At 30.7% G+C, this 19,924-nt stretch overlaps 1 pseudogene; it reads left to right on the top strand.

Annotated features, from left to right (window-relative positions):
* LOC100916173 overlaps positions 1 to 19,924 on the top strand; it is a 104,262-nt pseudogene that overhangs the window by 11,520 nt on the left and 72,818 nt on the right.

Below are 19,924 nucleotides of genomic sequence, written 5' to 3'. Positions count from 1 at the left end.
ACTTAAGTTTCAACATTTAATATTTTTTTAAAAAATTAAACTTTGCAACTTTCATGTTTGTATCTTCTATGAAGTATTAATATTTGATTTGTATAAAAAGGTTTTTAATATTCAGCTATGGAATTTAAAACTGTGTTAACAAGGAAACATTTTATTTAGTAAAATGCACATATTTTAATGATATTTTAAAACTTTAAGGTTTAAGAGAATTTAAAATTTTGACTTTTTGTCAAAATGAAAATAAAAAGAGGAAACAAAAATAGTTGCTTTATGTAAGTTTCTTGTGGCCTAAATACTTCCAAGCCTATACAAACTTATTCCATTGTTAAGTCAGTGAAAGATTTGCCATTGCAAAGAATTGTAGAGCATATTCAGTATTCATCTTCCCCTTATCCAAAGGCTGTATTGGTCAAGATTATTAGTAAAATGTCTAATATTGTTATATTTAGAATTAATTTTCAGGAATTAAATAGTGAACCTGTGCATTAATGCAATTCAGTATTGATTTTTAAGTACTGTACAAATTATGTTAATTTAGCTACATTTTATAACAAGTACACCAGAAACAGTTGGCGTTTTAGTTTCCTTTTGTTTTTCATCAATAAAGAGTGAAAAAAACAACTTTTAGGTTTAGTTTGGTTCATGGCATTTTAGGTTTTAAACTATATAGTTTACAGTATCTATTACAAGATAGTATATAGTTGATCATTTAAACTATATTGCAGGAAATAAAAAACTGTCTTCAAAGATAAAAGATGAATTATTAAACAAAAATATCTATTACTAATCAGAAAAAGAGATCAATTCATATGTATCAGGAGATTCCTTGATTTACCTTTCAAAGTAATAATAAAAAATGCTTTATACCCTGACTGATCTATCTTCAACACCTTTAATTTGATTCCTTCAGGGAAAGATGATCATAGATTCAAGATATTTCAAAATATGTTGTGGATTCAAATTCCTAAAAGTATAGTTTTCATCTTTAACCATCAATTTGTTAATATGATTAGCTTCTGAAGCCACCACTGAATTATAATGCAGTACATTCCCAATGCCTGACAGAATATTGTAAATTTATTATATGAATGTTTGGGTTTGTTTTTTTGCCAGTGAGAAAGTTTAAATGATAATGGTGATGACATTTGTAGAAATCAGAACCAGTATTTGAAATTGAGTAATCTTATCGGTAAGTGTATAGGAGTATATAAAACCAAAGTTCCAAGAGAAAAGTTTCAGAATTACATAATCTAACAGGTATAGAGAGACATAACTAGATTTTAGTTCTGACTTACTGCTACTACAGGGGCAGATCATTATTGTCATGATGATGACTCATTTTGTGCTTTGTGGTCTCCTACCTATATCTGTAATGGCTATTTCCCCAAATATCAGCTCCATAGTCTTCTCATATAGTTCATCTGAAATTTTGATTACAAATTTATTTCACTTTTTTTTTCTGTACTATTTGCAATCCTCCAAAAAATGAAAAAAAAATGGCCCCTCTATTACATAGCATCTCCAAACTGCTGGGCAGACTAAACATAGATGTTGAATCCTAGTAAAATATTTTTTTTGATATATTATATACATAAGCTAATTTGGTGGATTTTATCACAACTTAACCCATAGATCATTGGAATAATGGATTTCATTTTTCACTTTTTTTCTATATGAATACCTACAATAGAGGTGTCAGTGAACCAATCTGGGAGATTTTATCATCAACAAGCAAATAGATTAATTACATTTAATGGGTTTTATTTTTATTTTTACACTAAATGTGTTTCTACTAGGTTCTACTAAGTATTTCAAAGAAAAGGGAAAAGAACATATTTGTGCAAATTATTTATAGCAGTTCTTCCAGTGGTGAAGAATAAGAAATTGAGGTAACAGTCATCAACTAGAGAAAAATTGAACAAAGTAGAGTACATGAACAAGTTGTAGTGTATAATTGTGATGGAACACTATTGTGTATTATAACAAATGATAAGCAGGAAGTCTTAAAAAAAATCCTCAAAAAATATATATAAATTGATGCCACATTAATTAAGTAGAACCAAGAGAATATTGTACATAGTAATAGCAGTATTGTTACAACATTCAACTCTGAAAGATTTAGCTATTTTGAACAAGACAATGATCTAAAAAATTCTAAGGAATTCATGATTTAAAAAAAAAAACCTCATATTTGAGTGTATAGATTTTTTCTTGGGGATACATTAGTGTGCTTTCTTTTGCAAAAAAAATTAATGTGAAAATGTGTTTTGCAAGATTTCCTACATATGATCAAAATAATGCTTCCCTTTGTCAAGGTGTGAGGGAGGGAAAAAGAAAAAATGAAATACAAAATTTTGAGAAAATGAATGTTAAAAAATTTATAAGTAATTGGTAAATACTTAACTAAATAAAATATAAAATTAAAAATGAATATATTTATTGGGAATGAGCTAGTTGTTTGGCATTGATGGAGCTTCTTTATTTTTAAATTCTTTTTACAATACTAAAAGTTAATCTTTGATATTATTGTTAGGTGATTATCTCTCTTCTTTTGTCCCTTCACTCAACCATTTTTTAAGCTGATGTCATTCTTAAAAATTATTTATTTATTTAATACACATTACTTTATGAATTATGTTGGAAGAGAAACATTAGAGCAAAAGGGAAAATCCATGGTAGGAAAAAAAATCAGAGAAAAGAAGTAAACATCGCATTTATTGTTTTACATTCAATTTCCATACTTCTTTTTCTGGTTGTGGATGACATTTTCTACCCAAAATCAATTAGGATTCCTTGGATCACTGAATTTCTGAGAAGAATCAAGTCTTTCATAGTTGATCATCATATATTCATGGTATTATTGTGTACAATGTATTCCTGGTTCTGCTTCTTTCACTTAGCATCAGTTCACGTAAATCTTTCTAGGCCTTTCCAAAATCATCTTGTTCACCATTATTTATAGAAAAATAATATTCTATTACTTTCATATACCACAACTCATTCAGCCTTTCCACAATTTATGGGCATCTATTCATTTTTAAATTTTTTGTTACCACTAAAAAAGCTGCCCACAAATATTTTTGCATAGGTTGGTCCTTTTCCTTCTTTATGATTTCCTTGGGATATAAATGATGGTATTGCTGGATCAAAGAATAGGCACAGTTTTATAGTCCTTTGGGCATAGTTTCAGATTGTTCTGCAGAATGGTTGCATAATTTCACAAGCTTCACCAACAAAGCATTAGTGCTCCAGTTTTCCCATATTCTACCATATGTTTATCATTACCTTTTCCTGTCATCTTAGCAATCTTAGAGATGTGAGGTGGCACTTCAATTATTTTAATTTGCATTTCTCTAATCAATAGTTATTTAGGGAATTATTTTCACATAACTATAGATGGATTTAATTTCATCATTTGAAAATTGTTCATATCCTTTGACCATTTATCAATTAGGGAATGACTTGTATTCTTATGCATTTGACATAGTTCCTTATATATTTTAGAAAAGAGACTTTCCTCAGCTTTGTACTTCTCTTTTAATCTTATTTCTGTTGGTTTTGTTTGTGCAAAAGCTTTTTAATTTAATGCAATCAAAGTTGTTCATTTTGCCTTTCATAATGTTCTCTAGTTCTTCTTTGGTCATAAATTCCTTCCTTCTCCAAAGTTTTGTTTTTTTTAATGTTTAAAATTTTTATTTATTTATTTTTATTATACCTTTTTAAAAAATGTATTTACAACATATATCCATGGGTAATTTTTCATCATTGACCCTTGCAAAACCTTCTGTTTCAATTATTCCCTTCCTTCCCCCCACTTCTCCCCTAGATGGCAGGTAGACCAATACATGTTAAATATGCTAAAGTATATGTTAAATACAATATATGAATACATATTCATACAATTCTTTTGCTGCACAAGAAAAATCAGACTTAAAAATAGGGTAAAAATAACCTGAAAAGGAACTCAAAAATGCAAGCAGACAAAAACAGAGGGAGAGGAAATGCTATATTGTAGTTCACACTCATTTCCCATAGTTCTTTCACTGGGTGTAGCTGGTTGTCTTCATTATTGAACAGTTGGGACTGATTTGGTTCATCTCATTGTTGAAGAGAGCCACGTCCATCAGAATTGATCATCATAAAGTATTGTTGTTGAAGTATAAAATGATCTCCTGATCCTGTTCATTTCACTCAGCATCACTTAACATTACATGTTAAGTTTCTCCAGGCCTTTCTGAAATCATTCTGCTGATAATTTCTTATAGAACAATAATATTCCCTAACATTCATATACCCCAATTTATTCAGCCATTCTTCAATTGATGGGCATCCATTCAATTTCCAGTTTCTAGCCACTACAAAAAGGGCTGTCACAAACATTTTGGCAAACACAGGTCCCTTTCCCTTCTTTAAGATCTCTTTGGGATATAAACCCAGTTGTAACACTGCTGAATCAAAGGGTATGCACAGTTTGATAACTTTTTGAGCATAGTTCCAAATTCTCTCCAGAATGGTTGGATGCATTAACAATTCCAGCAAAAAATGCATCAATGTCCCAGTTTTCCCAGATCCCTTCCAACATTCAGCATTGTTTTTTGCTGTCATCCTAGCCAATCTGACAGGTGTGTAGTGGTATCTCAGAGTTGTCTTAATTTGCATTTCTCTGATTAATAATGATTTGGAACATCTTTTTATGTGGCTAGAAATAGTTTTTATTTCTTCATCAGAAAATTGTCTGTTCATATCCTTTGACCATTTATCAATGGAGAATGGCTTGATTTCTCATAAATTAGAGTCAATTCTGTATATATTTTGAAAGTGAGGCCTTTATCAGAACCTTTGAGTGTAAAAATATTTTCCAGTTTATTGCTTCCTTCTAATCTTGTCTGCATTAGTTTTATTTGTTCAAAAGCCTTTTAATTTGATATTATTAAAATTTTCTATTTTGTGATCAATAATGATCTCTAGTTTTACTTTGGTTACAAATTCCATCCTCCTCCACAGATCCGAGAGGTAAATTATTCTATGTTCTTCTAATTTATTTATAATCTCAGTCTTTATATCTAACATATTTTGACCTTAGGTTGGTGTATGGTGTTAAGTGTGGGTCAATGCCTAGTTTCTGCCATACTAATTTCCAATTTTCCCAGAAGTTTTTGTCAAACAGTGAATTCTTATCCCAAAAGCAAAGGTCTTTGGGTTTGGCAAACACGAGATTATTAAAGTTATTGACTATTTTGTCCTGAGAACCTAACATATTCCATTGATCAACTAGTCTATTTCTTAGCCAATACCAAATGGTCTTGGTGACTGCTGCTTTATAATATAGTTTTAGATCTGGTATAGTTAGGCCACCTTCATTTGATTTTTTTTTTTTTTTAATTAGTTCCCTTGAAAATCTTGATAACTTTTTGAGCATAGTTCCAAATTGCTCTCCAGAATGAGATGATGAATTTTTTTTCTTTCAGATGAATTTTGTTGTTATTTTTTCTAGGCCATTAAAGTTGTTTTTTGGGAGTCTGATTGGTATAGCACTAAATAAATAGCTTAGGTAGTTATATCATCTTTATTATATTTACTAGCACTATCCAAGAGCATTTAATATTTTTCCAATTGAGTAGAGCTGACTTTATTTTTATGGAAAGTGTTTTGTAGTTTTGCTCATATAGTTCCTGACTTTCCCTTAGCAGATAGATTCTTAAATATTTTATACAATGAGCAGTTACTTTCAATGGAATTTCTATTTGTATCTCTAACTGTTGGATTTTGTTAGTGATATATAAAAATGCTGATGATTTATGTGGGTTTATTTTGTATCCTGCAATTTTGTTAAAGTTGTGGATTATTTCTAATAGCTTTTTAGTAGAATTTTTGGGGTACTCTAAGTATACCATCATATCATATGCAAAGAGTGATAATTGGTTTCCTCATTGCTTACTCTAATTCTTTTAATTTCTTTCTCAACTATTATTGGTGAAGCTAGTATTTCTAATGCAATATTCCTTCTCCAAAGTTTTGAGAGGTAAATTATTCCTTGCTCTCCAATATTTGTTTATGGTATCATCCTTTACGCCCAAATCATGTACCCATTTTGACCTTATTTTTCTATAGAGTGGGACATGGAGATCTATGCCAAGTTTGTGGCGTATCATTTTTCAATTTTCCCAGAAAATTTTGTAAATTACTGATTTCTTATTTTAGAAGCTGGTTTACTAGATAACTATGTTTATCTAATCTACTCTTCAGATCCACCATTCTATTTCTTAACCAGTGCCAAATGTTTTTGTATGACTGCTGCTTTATAATACAGTTTTAGGTTTAGTATTATTAAGCCATTATTCTTTGTAACTTTTTTCATTAATTCGCTTGATATTCTTGACATTTTACTCTTGCAGATGAATTTTTCTAGAACTAAAAATAATTTTTTGGCAATTTGATTGACATGGCACTGAACAAGTAGATTAATTTAGGTAGAATTGTCATTTTTATTATATTAACACATCCTATCCATGAGCAATTGATATTTTGCCCATTGTTTAGATTTGACTTTATTTGTGTCAGTAGTGTTTTGTAATTTTGTACATATAATTCTTGCGTTTGTCTTCATGGGAAGACATTCAGATATTTTATTTTGTCTGTAACTTAATTGGAATTTCTTTTTGTATTTGTTGTTGATGTATTTTGTCATAGATGGAATATCTATTTTTTATGAAAAATATATATGTAAACATATATAGAAATACTGATGATTTGTGTAGATTTATTTTATATCCTGCAACTTTGCTAAAGCTGTGATTTGTTTCTCATTGGCTTGTGAATGATTTGCTAGAATTCTTTCAGTATATCATCATATCACCTGCAAAAAAAAAATAATTTCCTCATTGATATTCTAATTCCTTTATTATTTTTCTTTTCTTATTGCTAAAGTCAACATTTATAATATAATGTTAAATAATAGCAGTGATAATGGGCATCCTTGTTTCATCCCAGTCTTATTGGGAATGCTTCCAGCTTCTCTCCATTACAGATAATGGTTGCTGTTGTTTGTAAATATTTACTGCTTATTATTTTTAAGAAAAGCTCCCTTTATCCCTCTGTTCTTGAGTGCTTTTAATAGGAATGGATGCTGTATTTTGTCAAAAGCTTTTTCTGCATCTATTGAGATTATCATATTATTTCTGTTGATTTTGTTTTTTATGTGGTTGATCATGGCAATAATTTGCTTCATATTGAAACAGCCCTGCATTCCTGGTAAAAATACCACTTGATCATATTTTGTTATCCTGATGATAAATTGTTTTAAATTTTTTGCTAATATTTTATTTACATTTTTTAAATCAACATTCATTAGAAAAATTGGTCTGCAATTTTCTTTCTGTTTTGGCTTTTCCTGGTTTAAGTATCAGTGTCATATTTTTGTTAAAGAAGGCACTTGGCATTACTCCTTACCTATTTTCCCAATGGTTTACATAATATTGAAATTAATTGTTCTTTAAATGTTGGTAGAATTCACTTGTGAATGCATCTGGCCCTGGAGATTTTTTTTTCTTTGGGAGTTCATTAAATTTTGTTCAATTGCTTTTTCCAAAATGGTACTATTAAAGTAATTTATTTCCTCTTCTGTTATTCTGGGAAATGCATAATTTTGTAAATATTTATCCATGTTGGTCAGATTGTCAGAGTTGCTGCCAAAGATTTGGGCAAAATAGCTCCTAATTGTAGCTTTAATTTATTTTTCCTTGATAGTAAATTCACCCTTTATATTTTTGATGCTGGTGATTTGGTTTTTAAATTTCCTTTTTCTAGTCTAATTAGCCAGTTTATATGTTTTGTTAGTTTTTTTCATTAAACCTACTTTTAGTTTTATTAATTAGTTCAATAGTTTTCTTAGTTTCAATTTTATTAATAACTCCTTTGAGTTTCAAAATTTCTAATTTGGTATTTAATTAGGGGACTAATTTCTTCTTTTTTTTTTAGCTTTTTTTAGTTGTATACCCAATTCATCGATCTTTTCTTTTTCTATTTTATTCATTTAGCTATTTCGAGATATAAAATTCACTCTAAGAACTACTTTGAGAGACATTGGAGTGGATCCAAAAGGCAGATGTGACTTTCTGTGAACTCTTCTGTCCTTAGAAATGTTAGCTTTGGGAATGAGAAGAAAAAGAGGTTAAAGGAATTAGAGTAGGTAATGAGGAAACCAAATTATGACTCTTTGCAGATGATAGATGATATGATAGTATACTTAGAGAACCCTAGAGAATTAAATAAAAAAAAAAATAAACTGCTAGAAACAATTCACAACTTTAACAAAGTTGCAAAGTACAAAATAAATCCATATAAATCATTAGAATTTTTTTATATTACCAACAAAGTCCAGCAAAAAGAGATGCAAAAATAAATTCCATTCAAAATAACTGCCGATAGTATAAAATATTTGGGAATCTATCTGCTGAGGGAAAGTCACGAACTCTATGAAAACAACTACAAAACACTTTCCACACAAATAAAGTCAGATCTAATCAGTTGGAAAATATCAAAAGCTTATGGGTTGGCCAAGCAAATATAATAAAAAATGACAATACTTACCTAAATTAATCTCTTTATTTAGTGTCATACCAATCAAACTCCCAAGGAATTATTTCACATACCTGGAAAAAATAACAACAAAGTTGATCTGGAAGAACATATAGTCAAGAATTTCAAGGGAATTAATGAAAAAAAAAAATGCCAATGAAGGTGGCCTATCTGAGCAAGCTCTAAATCTATATTATAAAGCAGTGGTCACCAAAACCATTTGCTACTGTCTAAGAAATAGAGTAGTAAATCAGTGGAATAAATTAGGCTCACAGCACAAAATAGTCAATAACTATAGCAATCTAGTGTTTGACAAATCCAAAGACTCTAGCTTTTAGGATAAGAACTCCCTCACTATTTGACAAAAACTACTGGGAAAATTGTAAACTAGTATGGAAGAAATTAGGCATTGACCCACACCTAACACCACAGACCAAGGTAAAATCAAAATGTGTAGATGACTTAGACATAAAAAGTGGTAGTATAAGCAAATTAGAAGAATAGAGCATAGTTTACCTCTCAGATCTGTGAAGAAGGAAGGAATTTGTGTGCAACAAAGAACTTGAACTCATAATTGAACAACAAATAGATAATTTTGATTATATTAAGTTAAAAAATTCTTGTACTAACAAAACTAATGCAGAAAATATCAGAAGAGGAGCAATAAACTGGGGAATATTTTTACATTTAAGAATTCTGACACTGGCTTCATTTTTTATTAAAACTTTTTATTTTTCAAAACATATGCGTGGACAATTCTTAAGGCCTCATTTTTAAAATATATAGAGAATTGATTCAAATTTATAAGAATTCAAGTCATTTTCCAATTGATAAATGATAAAAAAATATATAACCATATTGTTTATGTCCAGCTATTACCAAAAAAGATAATCACACCTTTGTTCTAGGCATGGCTTTCTGATGAATGTAGTTAGAAGGTTCTGAATAGAAGACTGGCTTTGATTTCCTGTAAAGAAAAGTATAAAAGGTATCTCAGCTTCTGAGTGATAGAATATGAAAATCTTAAAAGAAAAAGAACTACTTTGCTTACATATCAAAATTATGTAAGCAATGAAATTATGTATTGTTTCCTCCTCAATGATATTATGCATTGTTTCCTCCTTAATGAAATTATGTATTGTTTCTGTCATTTGTTGTTTGACACATTCATTTTTTAGAATCAGATTATTTAATTTCCAATTACTTTTTTGTCTGTCTCTTTCTAGTCCTTTATTGAATAAAGTTTTATTGCAAGGTGGTATGAAAAGGAAATATTTAATATATTGGTCTTTCTGCATTTGGTTGTGAGGTTTTTTCCCCTAATACATGGTCAGTTTTTGTGTAAGTTCCATATACTGCTAAAAAGGAATACAATTCCTTTCTGTCCCTATTCAATTTTCCCCAGAAATCTATCATATCTAGGTTTTCTAGGATTCTATTTACTTCCCTAATTTCTTTTTTGTTTATTTTATGATTAGATTTGTCTATTTCTGAAAGAGGAAGCTTGAGGTTTCCCACTCCTTTAATTTTGTTATTTCTTCCTTTAATTGGCTTAATATATTCTCTAAGAATTTATATGTTCTACCATTTAGTGTACATACATTTACTATTACAACTACATTGTTTATAGTACCCTTTATCAAGATATATTCTCCTTCCCTATCTGTTTTAATAAGATCTATTTTTACTTTTGCTTTATTTGAGATCAGAATTGCTACTGCTGTTTTTTTTTCTTTTTTTAATTTCAGCGGAAGAATAATAGATTCTGTTCCAGATTTTTATCATTACTCTGTATGTATCTGTGTCAAATTTGTTTCTTGTAAGCATCACATTGTAGAATTCTGTTTTTCTTTTTTTTTTTTGTTCGTTTGTTTTGTTTTGTTTTGTTTTGTTTTTTATTTCACTCTGCTATATGATTCTGGTTTTGGGGAGAGTTCATCTCAATGACATTCATTCACATTATAATTACTAGCTCAGTATTTCCCTTCATCTTATATCCTCCCCTGAATATACTTTTGTTCTCTCTTTTCATCCTTAGTTGTGTTTTTTTAACCTTATCTCCTATCATCCCTCCCTCTTTTTCTTAATAGTGTTTTTAAACCTACTCTGCCTATTACCTTGTCATATATCACCCTTTCCCCTTCTTTTACCTTTTTTCCTAGTGTTTCTGTCCTCCCTTCTATCTTGTCCTCCCTTTTTCTTTCCTCTTTCTCCTCCTACTTATTTATATGATTAAATAAATTTCTATACCCAATTGAATGATTAAGTTATTCCTGCTTAGAGCCAAAACTGATGAGATCAAGCTCTCCCCTTTCTTCATTCCCATAATTATAATAGGCCTTTTATGTCTCTTCATTTAATCTCATTTGTTTCATTATACCTCTCCCATCCCTTAATGTCTTTTTCTTTGATATCATCACATCTGAGTCTACTTACAACCACACCCTCTATCCATGTAATGACTGCTCTGTCTGCTTCAATGACAGATACATTTCTCAAGAGTAATAGATATTATTTTCCCTTCTAGGAATGTAAACAGTTTTACCTTTAAATAATATACATTTTCCCCCTGTTTATCTTTCTATGCTTCTCTTGAGTACTGTGTGTAGATTAATTTTCTTTTTAGTTCTGTTTTTTTCAATAGAAATAACTGAAAGTCTTTTACTTTATTGATGATGAATTTCTTCCCCTGAAAGATGATGCTCATTCTCACAGAGCAGTTAATTTTTGGTTTTAACCCCAGATCCTTTGGCCTTCAATAATATGGTATTCCAGGCCCATTAATCCTTTATTGTAGAAGCTGCCAGATCCTTGGTTATACTGACTATTGCTCTCTGATATTTGAATTGTTTTTGTCTGAAAGTTTGCAGTATTTTTTTCCTTGAGATTGTAGTTTTGGAGTTTTGCAACTATGTTACTTGGGGGTTTCCTTGTGGGATCTGTTTTGAAAGGTGATCAATGGATGCTTCTTTATTTTTAATGTCAGTTCATGGGTTTCCTAGGTTAGGACATTTAGAACAAGGATATGATCCCTTTCACTTTGTGAAATTGCAAAGTTTATCACTTAAAGGAATTAGATAAATGGGTTATGAGCCTACTCTCATTTCTATTGGACAAAGCAATCAACCCTAGACTGAACCAGTTAACTCAGACGTAGTGTAAGAAAGTATAAAAAAAAAAAATCAAAGCATTTTTTTCCCTCTGGCAACCATGAAATAAAGGAAAAAAAAAAAGGCTTTTAAACAGTATATTCCTCTTTTCATTGTTAGCCTTGAAGAAAAGGTTGTAGATTATGTTTAAAATATCATATAGTTTTTTAGATACCTAAAAAACATTAACTGATGGTATTCCAAATATGAACAACCCCCCAAAAGAATGAATTTGTCGCCAAAGTATATAAGCCAGATTAATATTTATGTTTGAACTATCAATGGAAAGAGTATGCATAAATAGGAAAGAGTTCAATTTTACTCAGGATAATTAAGGAGTTGTAGCTGGTTTCTTCATATTCTCAAATTATAACTTTATGGAGATCTTGGTTAAGTCATTCTTCAATGTTTATAATGATCATACCAAAAAATACCAAAAAATAATTTCTAAGTTAATATTACAGAAAAAAAGAAAGTAAAAAATAAAAAAAAAATTGATAGTATCCTCAATATAAAAAAAAATACATCTTTTTACTTGCTCATATTAATTCAAAAATAGGAAGGGGAAAGATAAAATTATATAGAAAAATGTGATAGAATAATCATAAATTGAAGAGAAAATCAAGTAATTTGGGTAAATATCTGTTTCAAATGCTACAGAAAGATCAGAAAGGAATGAGGACTGACAAAAGCTCCATTATTTTAGGCAATTCAGTGATCGTTGATAAACTTTCCATCTTGTGGGAATGATATCACTAGACTCTAGTTGTTCATCTCTTATTACATTTCAATTATTATATAATCTTTTTTTCTAATTTCCTTAAATATGCATTTGGCTTAGCTCATTGTTAAAGAAATGTGAAAGCATACTTGTGTCCAAGACATATTATTGTATTGTATCCCAGTGTGGATTCTTCAGAGATTATAATGTTTGAAAGATTTACAACCATGATAAGTACCATCAGAAAGACATTATCCAAATAAACAGTCTCTATTAAATTAGCATAATTTTATCTACAAAGAAGAGATAAAAATGAATGTCCCATTATAAGATTCTTCTTTTTGTGGTGACAAGGACCTGGAAATTGAGTGGATACCCATCAGCTGGGGAAAAACTGAATAAGTTATGGTATATGAATGTAATGCAATATTATTGTTCTATAAGAAAGGAACAAATCATTTAGAAAAGCCTGGAAAGACTTACATGATTTGCAGCTAAATAAAGTGAGCAGAAACAAAAGAAATTTATACACATTAACAAGATTATATGATGATCAACTGTGAAGGAGTTGGCTCTTTTCAACAATGAGGTGACTCAAGGGAATTCCAAAAAACTTGTCACTGAAAGTACCATTCATATCCAGAGAGAGAACTATGGAGACTGAAAGTGGGTCAAAGCACAGTATTTTTACTTTTGTTGTTGGTGTTTTTCTTTTTTTTCTTTTCTTGTTTTTTAACCATTTTGAACTTACATGACAAAAATGGAAATATATTTATAAGAATTGTCTATATCAGATTGCTTGCTGTCTTGGGGAGGAAGGGGAGGAGAAGAAAAATTTGGAACACACAATTTCGTAGTTGAAAACTATCATTGCATGTATTTGTAAAAATAAAATACTATTTAAAAAAAGAAAATTGGTTCTTGCTAGAAAAATGTTCATTACTGACTATTCTTTTCTATTTAAGTTGTTCCTTCTCATAAGTGCCCTAACTGAGGGTTGACTCTTGTCCAGAACTCAGGAGTCCCCAGAAAGTGGTCTGAAACCGTATTATACTCTATCTGGGCCTAGGAGGAATTTCTCTCTATTATACTGATTTGTAGAAATTAAAGGGTTATGGTTGAGGGAACCATACTAGTCATTATATTTGATGACAGAAATAGGTATTTTAGTTCCCTCACAGTATTCATACTCATAAGGATGAATATGATTTATCAAGGAAAGGTTATTTTAAGAGTATTTGATAAAATAATTGTTGTGGAAGTGAATTGGAATTCACTACATGTGCCCACAAAATATCAACCCAGTCATGAAAGTTAAATGAAGAGAAGGTTGTCTATCTGCTAATTTTTCAAGGTAGTTATGGTGACACATATCTGTAATTCTTGGTTGAAGATAGAGAATCAATTGAATTCGGGATTTCTGACTTATAGTGGGCTAGGCTAATTAAGATGCCACACTAACAATATCTAGCAGATATCTTCCTTAATATGTGCACAAATTAACTAATCATACCATCCCCTCTCCCCCAAACTCTTTCCAAATTTTCCTATTACTATTAAAGATATCACCATCCATTAAAGGCGTTCTACCAAGGTATCAATCTTGACTCTTTAGTCTTTCTCACACTCCATTTGCAAAGACCTATTGATTTTATGCTTAAAACATGTCTTAAATGCCAGATTTTTTTTTTCTTTCATGTTGCCATCATTCTGGGAAAGGCCTCATTGCCTCATGTGTGGAAGATTCCAGTAACTTACTAGAAAAGTCTGCTTGCTTCAGATCTCTTCTTACTTTAATCTATCCTCCACTCAATGATATTTCAAAAGTGCTGTTCTGACTATGTAAAGCCCCTACTTAGTAAATTTTAATGACTACTATTACTCCCCAAATCAATACAAAATCCCTCAATTTGGCATATAAGGCTCTTTACTATATAGCCCCTTTCTAACTTTCCAGTCTTCTTATATCTTACTTTCTTCCTTTACATTTTCTCTTTAATTTAATTTTATTTCATTCTGAACTCGTTTCTTTTCCACAAACAAGATGCTTCATTTCTTGACTCCAAATATTTTCTCTGGCTGTTCTTCATAGCTGGAATGTTCTCTTTCCCCAACTTGTCTTCTAGCTTTTCTGGTTTCTTTTAAGTCCCAATTAAAATCCCATTTTTTCCACATAGGAGATGTCAAACATGCTTCTCCAGACTGTATTGTTGCCTACAATACTTTCCAGTGCAGCTCAATGTTAGTTAAAATGTAATTTGGAAATATTTAACAACAAAATAATTATACAATAGAACATTGATATGGGATTTCCCAAACCAGAAATCAGCTGCAATAATGGGTGATTTTGTATGTATGATTTAGTAATAATTTCTATTTGAATTTGACACCACTATTCAATAGGAAACTTTTCTAAACCCTCTTAATTCTAATGCCCTCCCTCCTCCCATTGCCTCTAGGATCAAATACAAAAATCTTTGCTTGGCTTTCAAAACCTTTAATAAATTAGTTCCTGCCTACCTTTCAAGTCTTCTTATACCTTACTATCTGCTATATATTTTCCATCCAGTGATATTGTCCTTTGGATATTTCCCATGCTTGAAATGTTCTCCCTTTTTATCTCTATCCGTTGACTTAACTTTTTTTTTTTTTTAATCTTCCCTAAAATCCCATCTTCCATGGAAAACGTTTCTCAATCATTCTTACTTCTAGTCAGTGAATAGAGTAGCTCCTTTATTTCCTGTCTATGTAAGAAAAAGACCTCGTGTTATAACTTAAAAACAAAACCTCTTGTCCCTCTTTCTCCTAAGTTTTAGCCCTAAGCATAAAATCTATTCTCAATCTCAACATTTATATTAATCCTTTTTGTCCCTAAGGAACCACCAAGGGCAACAATAGAGGATAAATGCTTCCCAAGTAATCTGAAGATGCCCCTTCTCAAAGTCAGCAGTCATATATCATCTCTTTTGGCTAATCTGATACTTTATGTCAGACAAAAGCACTCAGAAGGATCTACTCTTCTATTCTGCTTAGGATTTCTTATTTTTCAAGATGTTTTTAGTCTATGTTAATTATATTCTCTGAACTATCTCACACTTATAGGCAATAAAATAACAATGTAATGAATATGTCATTTTTGCAGAAGAGTCAGCAGGATATTAACACAATAAACTGATCATCTCCATCTATAACCATATGCTGACTTAAGATACAAATATGCAAACTTGAGAAGTTGGGAATGTGACAAGGGGATTGTCATTAATTATGGTGGAGTGTTTGAATGTAGGTGAGGTTAAGTGTTTCTCTAGGAAGGTCCCATTTTGCATTTAACATCATGTAGTAGGAGGCCAGAAACATTATCATTCATTATGAGATATGAAAACAGTAACATGAATTCTACCATTGCTGAATATTTTGCCTCATAATTTACTTTAGAAATACAAAGACACAAATGATTACTTCTTCATTTTTAAATAATAATTTATATGCCATAAATACATGTACACATTGCTGTGCACCCACCCAAACACCTATCCCACTCATCTCTCTCTTCCTCCCCCCATATGCATGATTTGCAGGATATATTAGTTAGGCTATTGAACTTTGAAATCAAGTTAACAATATATAAATAGAAATCCACAATTTGATGACTGAGCATCCAAGCTTCTGTTTCTTCATCCATAAAGTAGAGTTGTATCAATGAACCAAGAAGGTTTTTTATAATTCTAAATTTCTAGTGATCTTTCATTTCTTCAGCCTGGGTGTATAGAGGGAGGAATGCTGGACTTCGACCAGAGGTCCTGGATTCAAACCCTGACTTTTCCACTTAAGATCTTTGTGACCTTAATTTCTCAGTTACAAAGAGTTCCTTCCTGACAGAATGAAAAAAAAAATTGACTAGAATACATATAAAGTGCCTTCTGACTCCAAATCTATAATCCATCAATTTAGGAGAAATGAGATTTCTTTAGTGGGTTAATACTGAGTTATTATGAAGGGTTATTATGGAAGTTACTTAACATAACATAAAGCACCAGGCTTTGAGATAAGAAGACTGAAATAAGTTAAAACCATGTCTCAAATGATTACTATTTGTGCGGCCCTGAACAAGACACTTAGCCTTTATTTATCTCAGTGTTTTTACCTGCAAAATGTAGCAGTCACTTTCTAGAACACTTGGGGAGATAAAATGAGAGTTTGTGTGTGTGTGTGTGTGTGTGTGTGTGTGTGTGTGTGTGTATTTTTAAATTTTCACTTAACACAAAACTTTTTTCTAGGACAAGAAAATGCTTCATTGTTATTTGTGTCTTTCTCTATGCTAAGAAAGGTTATGTTCAGTGTACAGCTAGATGCACTCCTCGTGTCTATAAAGGGGTTCATAAGCTTATTTTTAATAAGTTTTTAATGTTTCCATTCAATTTCTATGCATTTTATTTTAAGCATATAAAATAATTATCCAGAAAAAGGGTGCATAGTCTTCATCATATTATTAGAGGAATACATGAAAAAAAAAATTAAAGACCCTGCTATAGTGTAATTTGTACCTAGACAAATTACTAAAAGGTAGAATAATTGATATGTGTAGTGCAGAGATACTTAAACTTTAAAAAAGTAGTATATTTACATTATTTTTAAAAAGTAATTCTTTGTATAAAGAACTTAGGAAAGAGTGCAGAATATTTGGAAATACAGGAAGCAGATCTAGAAAAGGAAGGTAGAGAGGCAAGTAAAATCTGACCAGTAAACTTTGACCATTTTAGCCTAAACTGAATATTTTAATCTTCTATGCTATTATTTCTGAATTACTAATTCAGTTAGTTTTCCCATTTTCACAATGTTTTGGGACTGCCATATAGATAGAGCTTTATCTTCAAGGTGTTCCTACTCCTAATTGATTTCTGAGAAGAAAGCAAGGAAAATCACTGAATGTAAGTTCTGAATAATGAAAAATATCCCTCCTATTTCACAATCTTTCACTCTGTCAGTGTCCCTTTGTGCATGAAATATGTATTTTTTTGGTTCTTGCTGTTCTTAACTTGCAAATAATCTCAAAGTTTTAAGAATTTAAGAACAATTTATAGCATTTTTATTGGTTTAAGTCACTTGTTATGCTTATGAAAACACATGAAAATGCATATAGGAATGTCAATATGGCAATCATGTTACATATGTCTAAGCATATTCATCCTAAACAAAATTAGTTGATTCATTTGTATGAAATGCTCTTCTTCATAGCAGTTTGGATGTATATCAAAAAGTTTTGTTTGACCAAAATATTTCAATCACTTTGTGTAGGCAAACTATGCTTTGAAGAACTATTATATGAGTTTGAAGTCACATAAGCTCCTTTCTAACCATATCAGAAACACCAAAAAAATAAGACTTTGACCAAAAGCTAACATTAAATTTGCAGAAATTGCTTCTCAGTAGAATTCTCTAGGTTGAGGTGAAGATGTTTCATTAATTTATAAATGAAAATCTATTTATGTCTACTTGGCACATTCAAATCAGCATAGACGTGACAGAAGTAACTTTAAAGTATCATGTAAAATGTTCATCTGACAATCATACCCCATCCACATTCAAACTCCAGAAGCTCCCCATGATGAAGTATAAATTCTTTTATTTGACAATGAATGTTCTCTGCAACGTGGTCCTTCCTATCTTTCTACACTGGTCTAGCCATTCTGCTATAGTCGTTCCTGCCATATGAAATTGCATTTCCCATATCAGTGTTTTTTCATTTACTATGCACATAAGCAGGTTAGTATGCTCCATGTACCTAGAATATCTTTAATTTACACTACCTTATTTTAAAATCCCTGGTTTCCTTTAAAAATAGCTCATATGCTACCTTCTTCAGACTACTTTTCCCAATGACCAGTTGATAATGCCTTTTACTTAAAAGTGACATGAGCATGACATGCAGGAGAATCCTGCCCACAAGTAAGTCCAAAATTCTTCAGAGAAACCTTGAGAGTGTCCTTGTATTGCTTTGCTCCATTAGTGACTGGAAAGGGAGAGGGTCTTATCTATTATCCAGAACCCATTTAAGCATTCCATCATGAAACTGGCACACAATACAGATAAACTTCTCCAGGAAATAAAACTTTTCAATATTTTTTTATGTCTGCACTAATATCAAGCTTTGCTAGTATCAATGCCAATGGTCAAGTCAACGAATATTGTACACAGACCAATATTTTTTCTATATTATTTTGAATGACATAATAATTCTATATTATTTTGAATGACATAACAATGATGAAATACTTGTTCAAAGACAGATTTGCACAGTGCTTAGTTTCAAAGCTCTTTCATTTAACATATATATATATATACATACACATATATGTATGTGTGTGTATATATACACATATATACACACACATATATAAGGGTGTATACACACAAGCACATGTGTATATTATTCTAAATATATTTCTATATACACATATATATCTATGGGGGGGTGTGTGGGGGGGGTGTATGTGTATGTGTTGCATATATACAGGATCATAGTTATAGTTGGAAAGGACATGAGGGATTATCAGTTTTTATTCCATTCTTTTGTTGATGATTAATTAGAATTCCGGAATGTTAACATGATATATAAAATCATGCATTCAGAGACAAGATTTCAACCTTCTTTCTTTGTTTATAAATACATAGTTTTTTTTTTATTATTACAGTTCTATAAAACAGATAACATCTATGTCTTTACAATCATTTCATAGAGAAAGAAGAGCTCTTCTTCTGAAGCTCGCAGTGGAAGGAGTATTTCTAGAGAGACATATCCTCAAAGAGAAGATGATACTTCTCAAGGTCTCACAATTATTAGGTGGGGGAAACTGGTCCTTGAATTTTGACCTTTGGATCCCTAATCCAATGTGTTTTTCCCTACACTCTGCAGTTCAGCTATTTAACAACTTAATTATTTTTATTTATTAGGAGTCATTAAATATAGAGGTATAAGCTAGATATTTTTCCTATGCTGAGATATAGCTTATCAAATAACAGAATTGTTGAAAATTGAAAGCATCACATTTTATATGGCTCTAATTTAGTTCTTCTTTGCTCAGCATCACTGCTCTAAATATTTTATGGTTACATTATTGCATTTGATTGGGCTCAAAAATGGTGAGAGTGATGAGGATAGAGGGCAGAATAAAGTATAAGAAATTCTTCCTGAAACTTTCTCATCCTGTTTATAGGTCTTTTAGAGAAGAGTTAACCCCCAATTATTGGGTATAATTGAATTATAACTGAAAGAAAAGCTTTCTGACTTTCAAAGAGGAATGATCTTGATGTAATTGGTTTTCTTAGCACATTTTTAAGCTCAAAATATTTCCTAGGAAGATATGATTTTGTACTTATTTTACTATCATTAATAGAATGAACTGACTCATTCAGAAGTTAGAAAAATAAAAATGTTCATGTAAATGAAAAGTAGGAAAAAATTAGGCAAAAAATTAAA

Source organism: Sarcophilus harrisii, chromosome 1 (genome assembly GCF_902635505.1).
Source record: "Sarcophilus harrisii chromosome 1, mSarHar1.11, whole genome shotgun sequence".
In the NCBI taxonomy this organism is placed as follows: domain Eukaryota; kingdom Metazoa; phylum Chordata; class Mammalia; order Dasyuromorphia; family Dasyuridae; genus Sarcophilus; species Sarcophilus harrisii.
Note: the sequence above shows the minus strand (reverse complement) of the source record. Positions and strands in the feature narration are given on the sequence as shown.